Source organism: Pan troglodytes, chromosome 11 (genome assembly GCF_028858775.2).
Source record: "Pan troglodytes isolate AG18354 chromosome 11, NHGRI_mPanTro3-v2.0_pri, whole genome shotgun sequence".
Classification (NCBI taxonomy): Eukaryota; Metazoa; Chordata; class Mammalia; order Primates; family Hominidae; genus Pan; species Pan troglodytes.
The window spans coordinates 108,197,114-108,209,272 of NC_072409.2; positions in this window are offsets into that span (position 1 = coordinate 108,197,114).

The window sequence follows — 12,159 nt, forward strand, 5'->3', positions numbered from 1 at the left end:
ATTTCATGGTTCTTATGTCTGATCAGACACCATGTGTCTGATAACATGAAGGAGAGGTGGAAGTGACCTTTCCCCAAGAGAAAATGACGCCAGGCATTAACTCCTATAGACAATGGGTATCCAAAACAGAGGACAAGTGCTTAATTCGGATAGCATTAGGTTCCAGTACCCAGCCAGGTGCTGTGTGTGGTATCCTACCATGGTTACTTAGTTTCTCAGGACTCAGATCTCCCCAACTATGAAATGGGAGTGATGATCATTTCCTATCATTGTGATGAAGAACAGATGGGATGGTGAAGGGAAAGTACCTGGTACAAAGGATACAACACATCTCTGTCCATTCCCTTCCTCCTTCCTACATGGGCAACACTCAATGCCTTGCACCTTTCATAGTTCCTGCCTGCTCAAGCTCCTTGTTGAGCTTCATGTCCAGTGCTCTGATTATACCATCCCTTTTCATTATCTATTTGAAGAATCTGGCGTTGCAAGGGATCCAAAGGTATTTTTAAAACTCAAGTACCACACCCAGACTCCAATTAATATTAGAAGCAGAGAGTGCAGTCTGTGAATTTTGGCAGCTCATCACCTGCATTCTTTGTGTCTCATTATATATATATATATATATATATATATATATATAAAGCTGGAGGCATCATGCTACCTGATTTCAAACTATACTACAAGCCTACCATAACCAAAACAGCATGGTACTGGTACCAAAACAGAGATATAGACCAATGAAACAGAACAGAGCCCTCGGAAATAATACCACACTTCTACAACCATCTGATCTTTGACAAACCTGACAAAAACAAGAAAGGGGAAAGGATTCCCTATCTAATAAATGGTGCTGGGAAACCTGGCTAGCTATATGTAGAAATCTAAAACTGGATCCCTTCCTTACACCTCATACAAAAATTAATTCAAGATGGATTAAATACTTAAATGTTAGACCTAAAACCATAAAAACCCTAGAAGAAAATCTAGGCAATATCATTCAGGACATAGGCATGGGCAAGGACTTCATGTCTAAAACACCAAAAGCAATGGCAACAAAAGCCAAAATTGACAAATGGGATCTAATTAAACTAAAGAGCTTCTGCACAGCAAAAGAAACTACCATCAGAGTGAACAGGCAACCTACAGAATGGGAGAAAAATTTTGCAAACCACTCATCTGACAAAGGGCTAATATCCATAATCTACAAAGAACTTCAACAAATTTACAAGAAAAAATCAAACAACCCCATCAAAAAGTGGGCAAAGGATATGAACAAACACTTCTCAAAAGAAGACATTTATGCAGCCAAAAGAAACATGAAAAAATGCTCAGCATCAATGGCCATCATATAAATGGAAATCAAAACCACAATGAGATACCATTTCACACCAGTTAGAGTGACAATCATTAAAAAGTCAGGAAACAACAGGTGCTGGAGAGGATGTGGAGAAATAGGAACACTTTTACACTGTTGGTGGGACTGTAAACTACTTCAACCACTGTGGAAAACAGTGTGGCCATTCCTCAAGGATCTAGAACTAGACATACCATTTGACCCAGCCATCCCATCACTGGGTATATACCCAAAGGATTACAAATCATGCTGCTATAAAGGCACATGCACACCTATGTTTATTGTGGCACTATTCACAATAGCAAAGACTTGGAACCAACCCAAATGTCCATCAATGACAGACCGGATTAAGAAAATATGGCATATATACACCATGGAATACTATGCAGCCATAAAAAAGGATGAGTTCATGTCCTTTGTAGGGACATGGATGAAGCTGGAAACCATCATTCTTAGCAAACTATCGCAAGGACAAAAAAACAAACAGCATGTTCTCACTCATAGGTGGGAATTGAACAATGAGAACACTTGGACACAGGGTGGGAAACATCACACACCGGGGCCTGTTGTGGGGTGGGAGGGCGGGGAGGGATAGCATTAGGAGAAATACCTAATGTAAATGACAAGTTAATGGGTGCAGCACACCAACATGGCACATGTTTAACAAACCTGCACGTTGTGCACATGCACCCTAGAACTTAAAGTATATTAAAAAAAAAAAAAAGTTTTCAGAAACAAAAAAAAAAGAGAGACTTTTCAAGGCTGACGATTTGAGCTCCCTCCAACCCCTAGTTCTCAGAGTTATTAGATCACTGTGGGTCTCATCTCCCTCCTTTCTAATTCTCCTCCAGTCCTGGAGTTCTGAGCTCCCTGCCACCCTCCCAGGAATACACCACCAGGCTGAAGCTATGTCTGTGTGATATGGGAGACCTTTCCAGTTAAGACCAGCAAGGAGCTTCCCCAGACAGAAGGAGGGACAATTGGCTCAATCCAGGATCCTCTCCTGGGTTCTCTGGGCACAGAGATGGGAAGCAACTTGCCTCATTCATCCATTGCTGGACCATCCATTCTGTGCCTGGTACAATGTAGGCCCTGGGGATTTAACAGTGAACCAGGCAGGGCCCTTATGGAGGGAAACCCTCCAGCACAAGCCACCCACCCTACTTCCCTGCTGTGTCGCGTCATGCACCAGATCTTCACTGCAGCATTGATTTGAGGGCTATCAGCTTAGTTCTTCCCATCTAATCATGGTAAACTATCCTTTGACCCATCCTATTGGCTCCTAACTGATGGAGTAATTCTTGTTCTCTCAATGGTGGTTAGTAATATCTTCCTGACATGTTTTCCAAGCTGGTTTCCTAAGAGATATACTAGCCTGTTTGTCTAAATAAAACTTAAACAGTGGTTTGAAAACAGCTAAACGTACTTCTATAGAAATGTTTAGGACCTCTGAGAGTAGCATATACTTTTAATCTCTATTATTTTACTTGTAGTGTTTCCCAAACATATTTGATTTGGCCACTTTTTCTGTTATACAGGCATACCTTGGAGGTACTGCAAGTTCAGTTCCAGACCATGGTAATAAAGCAAATAGCCCAATAAAGTGAGACATACGATTTTTTTGGTCTCCTTGTGTGTACTAAAGTTATTTTTACATAATACTGTAGTCTATTAAGTGTGTGTTATCCTAAAATGCGTATATATTAATTTAAAAAACTCTTATTGCTAGAAAATGTTAATGATCATCTGAACCTTCAGTGAGTGGTAATCTCTTTGTTGGAGAAGGATCTTGCTTCCATGCCGACAGCTGCTGGCTGAGCAGGGTGGTAGTTGCTGAAGGCTGAGGTGGCTGTGGCAATTTCTTAATATAAGAAAATAACAAAGTTTGCAACATTGATTGACTCCTCCTTTCATGAAAGATTTTTCTGTAGCATGTGATACTGTTTGATAGCATTTTACCTGCAGAACTTCTTTCAAAATTGGACTCAATCCTTTCAAATCCTGTCACTGCTTTATCAACTAAGTTTTTGTAATAATCTAGATCCTTTGTGATAATTTCAAAAATATTCACAGCATCTTCATCACAAGTAAATTTCACCTTGAGAACCCACTTTCTTTCCTCATCTATTCCATCCACAATTCCTTCTCTGTTCAAGTTTTTTTGTTTGTTTGTTTATTTTTGAGATAGAGTCTTGCTCTGTCACCCAGGCTGCAGTGCAGTGGCATGATCTCAGCTCACTGCAACCTCAGCCTTCTGGGTTCAAGCAATTCTCCTGCTTCAGCCTCCTCAGTAGCTGGGATTACAGGCGCATACCACTACACCTGGCTAAGTCTTGCATTTTTAGTAGAGATGGGGTTCCGCCATATTGGCCAGGCTGGTCTCAAACTCCTGACCTTGTTATCCACCCGCCTTGGCCTCCCAAAGTGCTGGGATTACAGGCATGAGCCACCATGCCTGGCCCTCTGTTCAAGTTTTATCATGAGATTGCAGCAATTCAGTCAGATCTTTAGGCTCAACTTCTAATTCTAGTTCTCTTGCTATTTCCACCACATCTGCAGTGTCTTCCTCCACTAAAGCCTTGTACCCCTCAAGTCATTCATGAGGGTCAGAATCAACTTCTTTCAAACTTCTGTTAATGTTGATATTTTGACCTCCTCCTCCCATGAATCAAAAATGTTCTCTCTGGCATCTAGAATGGTGAATCCTTTCCAGAAGCTTTTCAATTTACTTTGCCCAGGTCCACCAGAGGGGTCACTGTCTATGACAGCTATAGCCTTATGCAATGCATTTTTATAATTATAAAACTTGAGAGTTGAAATTACTCTTTGATCTGTGGGCTACAGAATGGATGTTGTGTTAGCAGACATTAAAAAATAAGCCACATAAATTTCCTTGTCCATCTTCATCAGAGTTCCTGGGTGACCAGGTATACTGTCTATGAGAAAGAATATTTTGAGAGGAATCCTTCTTCCTGAGCAGTAGGTCTCAACAGTAGGCTCAAAATATTTAGTAAACCATGCTGTAAATAGATGTGCTGTCATCCAGGCATTGTTATTCCATTTAAAAAGCACAGGCAGCGACTGGATCAGAGTTAGAAAAGAGGGAGATGAGACCCACAGTGATCTAAGAACTCTGAGAACTAGGGGCTGGTAGGAGCTCAGATCCTCAGCCTGGAAAAGTTTCTTACCTTATAGAAGAGGCACAAATGATGCAGGAAGGTGATGAGCTGCCCAAATTCAGACTGTACTTTAGCATAATTCTTAAGGGTCCCAGAATTTTCAGAATTGTAAATGAACATTAGCTTCAACATGTAAACTGAAAAGTATCTGAGACAGGTCTCAGTCAATTTAGAAGTTTATTTTTCCATGGATAAGGACATGCCCAGGAAAAAAGAACACAGAACCACAGGAACAATCTATGGTCCATGCCTTTTCCAAAGATGATTTTGAGGGCTTCAATATTTAAAGGGGGAAAGCAGGCTGGAAGGGAAAGAGGTACAGTATAGTTGCATTACTGTATCCATATCTTATAAGGATTCAGGTAGGCAGAATAGTAAATTATGTAAGTGAACACAGAGTAGCTACCTGTGGCAATATCTGGCCTTTTACCTTTGCCTACCTGCTTAGGAACAAAAGGAAAGGCAGTTACTTGCATGGCTCAGCTTTCAGCTTAATTTTTCCTTTTGGCATAGTGAATTGGGGTCTCAAGATTTTATTTTCCTTTCACAATTAAAAAAGTCACCAGCTACATTAGCCCTTAACAAGAGTCAGCCTGTCCCTTGACATCTTAAAGCCGGGTACCAACTTCTCTTTTCTAGCTATGAAAGTCCTAGATGGCATCTTCTTCCAGAAGGCTGTTTTGTTTGTAATGAAAATGTGTTGTTTAGTGTAGCCACCATCATTAATGATCTTGGCTAGATCTTCTGGAAAACTTACAGCTTCTACGTCAGTACTTGCTGCTTCACCTTGCATTTTACATTATGGAGATGGTTTCATTCTTTAAATCTTATGAACCCACCTTTGCTGGCTTCAAACTTCATTCTGTAGCTGACTTCTCTTAGCCTTCATAGAGTTGATGAGACTTAGGGCCTTGCTCTGGATTAGGTTTTGCTGTGGCTGGTTTAATCATCTGTCCAGACCACTTAGATTTTCTCCATATCAGCAGTAAGGCTGTTTTGCTTTCTTATTGTACATGTGTTTACTGGAGTTGCACTTTTAATTTCCTTAAATAACTTTTCCTTTTTATTCAAAATTTGGCTAACTCTGGCATAAAAGCCTAACTCAGCTTTTAACGTGCCTTCCTTATTAATCATTTCTAGCTCTTGATTTAAAGTGAGAGAATGTAAGACTCTTACTTTTTCATTTGAACACTTAGAGGCCATTGTAGCTTATTATTATTGTTGTTGTTGTTGTTGTTGTTGTTGTTGTTGTTGTTGTTGTTGAGACAGTGTCATTCTGTCGCCCAGGCTGGAGTGCAGTGGCGCAATCTCAGCTCACTGCAATCTCTATCTCCCGGGTTCAAGCGATTTTCGTGCCTCAGCCTCCTGAGTAGCTGGGATTACAGGAAGGCACCACCATACCTGTCTACTTTTTGTATTTTTAGTAGAGACTGGGTTTCACCATGTTGGCCAGGCTGGTCTCAAACTCCTGACCTCGTGATCTGCCTGCCTCGGCCTCCCAAAGTGCTGGGATTACAGGTATGAGTCACTGTGCCTGACGTTTGTAGGTTATTAATTGGCCTAACTTCATTATTGTTGTGTTTCAGGGGATAGGAAGGTCTGAAGAAACGGAGAGACACAGGGTAATGGCAGGTCAGTGGAGCAGTCAAAATACACACAACCTTGATTGATTACATTCAGCGTCTTGTATGGGCACAGTTCATACTTCCTTGAAACAATTACAGTAGTAACCACAAAGATCACTGATCACAGATCAGCAGAATCATTACAGTAATAATGGAAAAGTTTGAAATATTGTACGAATGGCCAAAACGTGAGCAAGAGACATGAGGTTAGCAGATGCTATTGAAAAAAATGGGTCCTATAGATTTGTTAGGCATAGAGTTACCACAAACCTTCAATGTGTAAAAAATGCAACGTCTTTGAAGCAAGTATAGTGGAGCATAAAAAAAGGAAGTGAGCCCTTATCTTGCCTATCAACATCCCCCAATTTTTATTTTCTGAAAACTCATTTTCAGAAAAGATAGTATGTAACTAAAGAATGAATGCCAGTCTTTGCACTTCCAGGGGATTTGATCTTGAGAGACAGAGACAGACTACTCTCTGGAGATGCCTGCAGTGGTGGTCTCCATGACCCTTATTTTGCTCTCGCTCTTTCTCTCTCTCACTTTCCTCACTTCTGATTCCTGGAATCATCTTGCTAAATCCTTTCCTCAGGCTCTGATTTTGCATAAATCCTAGTTGAGACGACTTGAAACATAAAACATTCTGATACACAGTATAACCCAAATCTGCCATTATGCTGACTACACTCCTAGGATTTTATATATTTACTGTAAATTTGTTATAATATAGTAAAATGATTTTAATACCAGTTTCCCCATCTACCAATTGGAGGTAATAATAATTTCTACCTCACAGGGGTTTCTGAGGATTTAGGAAGACATTGTATGTTCATGCACTTAGTATAACACCTGCCACATAAAAAGCAATTTAAAATGTTACCGATTACTGACTACTATCATCATTTTTATTAGAAGATTAAGAGTAATGTATGCATGGGCCTCAATTAACCTTCCTCACTGACTGAAATACTCTTTGGCCTTTCAGGCTGTCCTCAGCATATCCTGCCCCTTCCCACACCCTCACTCCCAATCCCCATACCACATAGAGTCTGTTACAGACAAAATGTATTAAAAACGCCAGATGTGTGCTATATCATGTTACTTGGTTTAACTTTACTTCCCTTCATTCTTTTACCCAACTTTTTGTTTGCATTTATTTTTGCAGAAAAAGAGAAAGCAGAAAGTTGAACAATCTTTGTGAGCACTGAACATCAAACAGTTTTGCAGAAAAAAATAACATTAAATGTTGAGAAAAGATTAAAGAAGAATTAGGTACTGAGTGGGTAAAAGATCAAGAAGAGAGGGTTCATTTCAGTTTAATGGATAGCAGTGAAAGAAGGAACAATAGTAAGACCTAGATAAGAAGATTAAGGATCAGCCAAAATTGGATAAAGGGTCAGAAATTAAATCAGAAATACAGGAAATCAGAGAAGATTTGTAGTTAACTCAGAATGTCAAAGAGGCCTGAAATTGAGCCCATGAAGCTTATTTCTGGGAGAAAGTAAGAAGCAGTCATAATAGCGTAGGATACCACAGTGAAAAGGGTTTTCAAAGATTATCTAGTTCAATCATTCCATTTTACAAGCAAAGAAACTGAGGCCCCAGGTAGAATAGCACATTACTTTCCCAAGGCTACATCTAGTAAGTTGGCAACATGGATTCTAACCCAGAATGTCTTACTTTTAGCTTAGCGATTGTTTCTACTGTATTATTTCTGATAAAAGACTTTAATGAAAGGGAGTGATTTGATCTAACTGACAAATGAGGCATATGATTAACAAATTAGATCATCTGAGCATTTAAAAGAATAATCATTAATAAATCTGGTTATAAGAAAGACTTACTTGAAATTGTAATCACAAAAAATGGAAACAATATAATTATCATGGTAGTAGGCTTAAATAATAATGTTGCAACCGAATTTAATTTTAAAGAACTAAAAAGTAGTCCTTTAAAAATGATATTCCTAAAGGATTTTGATGACCTCAAAAACTTTATATGATTCTGAAGGAAAAAAAAACCCTATAGAAGCAGTATGATTCAATTATTTAGAAAATAGAAATGGGAAAAAAGGTGAGAATTAACATATCATAATACACTAACAGTGGTCATCATTCTCTGTGTTTTGGTAATGGATAAATTTTATCTTCTTATTTATAGCTTTTGTATTGCCCACATTTTCCAAAATAACACATCTGTTACTTTACTAATTAGAATAAAACATTTAACTTTTTTTTCTTTGGAAAACTTACTTGGAAATTATAATGGATCTGATATTACAATTTGAGACCATATTCTATTTCTACTTTCAGAATGAGAACTGGATTCTAGTGTTCATTTATTCCTTCCACATACTACAGATGTAGCTACTTTGTAAAATGACCCCTTACTCTGTACAGTAAGCTTTGGACATCCTAATTTTGATGGCAAGTGATGTAGCGTTCATATTAGAGACCTAATTCATTCATTCACCCTTCATTTATTCAATCAGTACTTACTAAGTACACATTGTTCTCTGACAGGTAATGTATTTGCCCTCAAGAGATAACTCTACTTCTTGAGTAGAGAAGGCAGGCAATGAACAAATGGATCAATTAATTTTAAAACACATGGTATGATAAAATAGAAACAAACAGAGGGATGCGATAGAACGCAGTGTACAAAGGTGTCTATCCCGCCTGGCCTCTAGCAGATGCTGTGCTGCATCACCCTGATCCCCTTCAGGACTTGAGGTCCCAGCGGCTGCAATGTTGGCTTCCATGGGCTCATAGCTGAATCACTCTGAGAATTGTCCTCGGCTGAAGGAAGCTACCGCACTTCCGTGACTCCCCATTCCCAGGGGCAGCTTGCATCCGATGCCTGGTTGATAGGACATTGGATGCCAAATACAGGACAATTCGGAAAGCCTATCCCACTCCTGAGCTCCCTGTGAGATTGGCTGAGGCCTCTGTTGTGAGGACATCAAAGCTCAACTTCTCTCTCTGCCCAATCCTACTTCCCTTACACTTTCACAAGTATTATTCCCAAGGGCATTTCCCAATCAACTTTCTGCAAACACATCAGCATGTCAGAATCAGCTGCCCAAGGAATTGAAAACAGCCTTTTCTCAGAGAAAAAAAATATGATCTGAAATCTGAAGGATGAGGAAGACCCAGCCAAAGGCAAAATCCTTGAAGCAAGAGGGGCTTGTGAATTTCAAGGAAAAGAAAGAAAGCCAACATGGCTGTCTTACCCAACTTTACACAGCTGGAGAGCAGTGAAATCAGGATGCAAATCTGGGTTTGGATGACACTAAAGTCTATGTCCTTCTTGACAAATTATGAGCTTCCCCCAGATAATAAATACCTTTGTTGTGTTAAATACAAGTACAGTCAGCCCTCTGTATCTGTGGTTCTGCATTGTTTGGATTCAAACAAACTCACATCAAAAATATTTGGGAAAAAAATAATAAATGACTGTGTCTGTACTGAATATGCACAGACTTTTATTACTACCTAAACAATACAGTATAACTACTATACATAGAGCATTTACATTGTATTAGGTTAAATTACAGTATTCTAGAGATGACTTAAAGTATCCAGGAGGATGTGAGTAAATTAAGTGCAAATACTACACCATTTAATATCAGAGACTTGAGCATCCGTGGATTTTGGTATCCAAGGGGGTCCTAGAACCAATCCCCCATGGATATGAGGCATGACTGTATTCTGTTTTAATTATAAAACATTAGCTCTGCCAATATAATCACCAAGTTGTAAGTCCTTTGAATTGGCTCCTCAAATATCTCTGTGGCTTTCTTCTAAAAGTGTAATTATTTTAAGTATCTTAGTAGTTTAAGTATATCCTATTAAATGTTCTTTCAGATTATCTGCATATGCCAGTAGGAAGCATTTGAAAATCATGAATACATCACTAATTCTACCTGCATACTGGTTAAATACATGTATAAGTACATAGCAACTGTATTAGGGTTTTGCCTTAGTCATGTTATTAATTTAAAAATTAACCCTAGTTTTATTTTCTCATCCTGGAAAATACATTTCATAAATATTTTCATGGTGCACCTGAAATCATTAAGCAAATTTGCTATTGGTGCTCATGAAAAGGCCACTTATCTAAATTTAACAAAATAACACAATAAAAACTGAGGTATTTTGAGCTCTAACAGTCTTCTCTCTGCCTTCAGTGGCCTGGCATAATTTATCTGAATTCATTAATTCATTCATTTGCCCATGCAGCAAACATTTTATTTATTCTACAATATTAATTTGTCACAGTTTGTATGTCAGGCACTGTGCTGATCATTTGGAATATACTATACAATTCCCTTTTCTTGGGGAATCAAAATGTAATAAGAGGTGTGGGCAGGAAGATTCATCACAAAGCGCAGCCATGAGTGTAGTTACAAGGTGAGTGCCTGGAAGACACAGAACATGATTCTGTGAGCTCTCATAACAAAGGAACCTAATCTGGACCTGGAATGGAAAGAGTGAGGTAGGAGGTGATGGGTGTTGCATGCATTAGAGTAAGGCAGAAGCAGAGAAGCCTTTCTTAAGAAAGTGGAATATGAACTGAGAGCTTAGATTATGAGGGCCAAAGTAGGAAAACTTCCTTTAGCAGGAGGGAACATAGCATATTTAAGGATCTGAAAGAAGCCAATGTACTTGAGCTTTGAGAAATGAGCAAAGAGGAAGATAAAGCTGGAGAAGCAGACAGGGGTAAGAGGTGGGGGATGTATAATCCATGTTGAGAGCTTTAATTTTCTTTATTTATGTTTTTGCATAGCAATAAAAAGCCATCCAACTCCTCAAGTTCCAGGTCTCATATCAGCTTCTAGGTTTACAAAAGCAAATAAAATACGCCACTTCATAGCCCAGTGGAGAATTATGGATAATTAAATAATAATCATAGCACAGAATGGAAAGTACTATGATGGAGACAAGTGAAGTGTTCAGTGGGAATGCTACGGAGTGCACGTAACTCATACTGGGAATCAGGGCAGGCTTCCTGGAGGAACCCATACCCAAAATGAGTCTCAAGAATATGTATCCTACATACATGACTGCCCACCTCTATAGCCCTACCCAAACACAGATATGTTGGGCAAAGTGTAGGCTGTGGCCTCAGACTCGTGGTTTTGCTGTTGTCTACCCGACTGGTCCCTGTGGAATCAGACTGGCAAAGATCATAGCATTCTTTTGCAAGGCCTGGTGCCACCAGGAGACCTCTCCTAAAAGGTATGTCTTTACTGAGTCTCTACTATGCATAAGCCAGGGACTGGTCTCAGCATCAGGAACATGACAAATACGAACCCACTAATACACATGGTTGTCATCGCACAGAAGTTTTGCAAAATAATAAGGAATTCTGGCTAAGTTGGAGCTTAGAATCATAGACACGTCCCAAGTGGGAGTTGGGGATACCTCTTTGCCCAAGTATTTATTTGGAAAAAGGAAAAAACTTTGTTGGTTTGTTTTTTTCAAAGAGCACTAGAGGAGAGATGATGTCAGTGGAGGAGAGGTATGGTATCTCTTCTTCCTGGGGTAGAGAAATTTATTTGATTAATTGCTTATTTGTTTCAGTTAAGATGAAGGGAGGAAGAACTGTGGCCAGAACCTGGAAGAGTTTTTGGAAGATGTGTAAGACCTTGGGCATAAGCAAAACTGGTTCAGGCCCTAAGTAAGCAAGTGTGAAATTGAGTGAAGGAAAAAAGGACTTTCTTACCACCACCCATACTTAGCATAGGTCTCAGAGCAGCCACGACACCCTAAGGACTCAGCAAGTCTTCCAGAGGAGAAGGTCTGGGCCCAGTGAAACAGCAGGAGTGCATGCAGCACACAGCACTGGCAGACAGGCCACAATTCTCCCAGATGCCCAGCAAGTAGTTTGGTCAGGTCTAACGCAAGCATGAGTGAACTTGTCCTTGCACGTGTGTGAGCTGCTTCTTTCTCCTTAGTTCTCTCAGAAATAACCAGTAGAGTATTCTGGGTGCTGACAG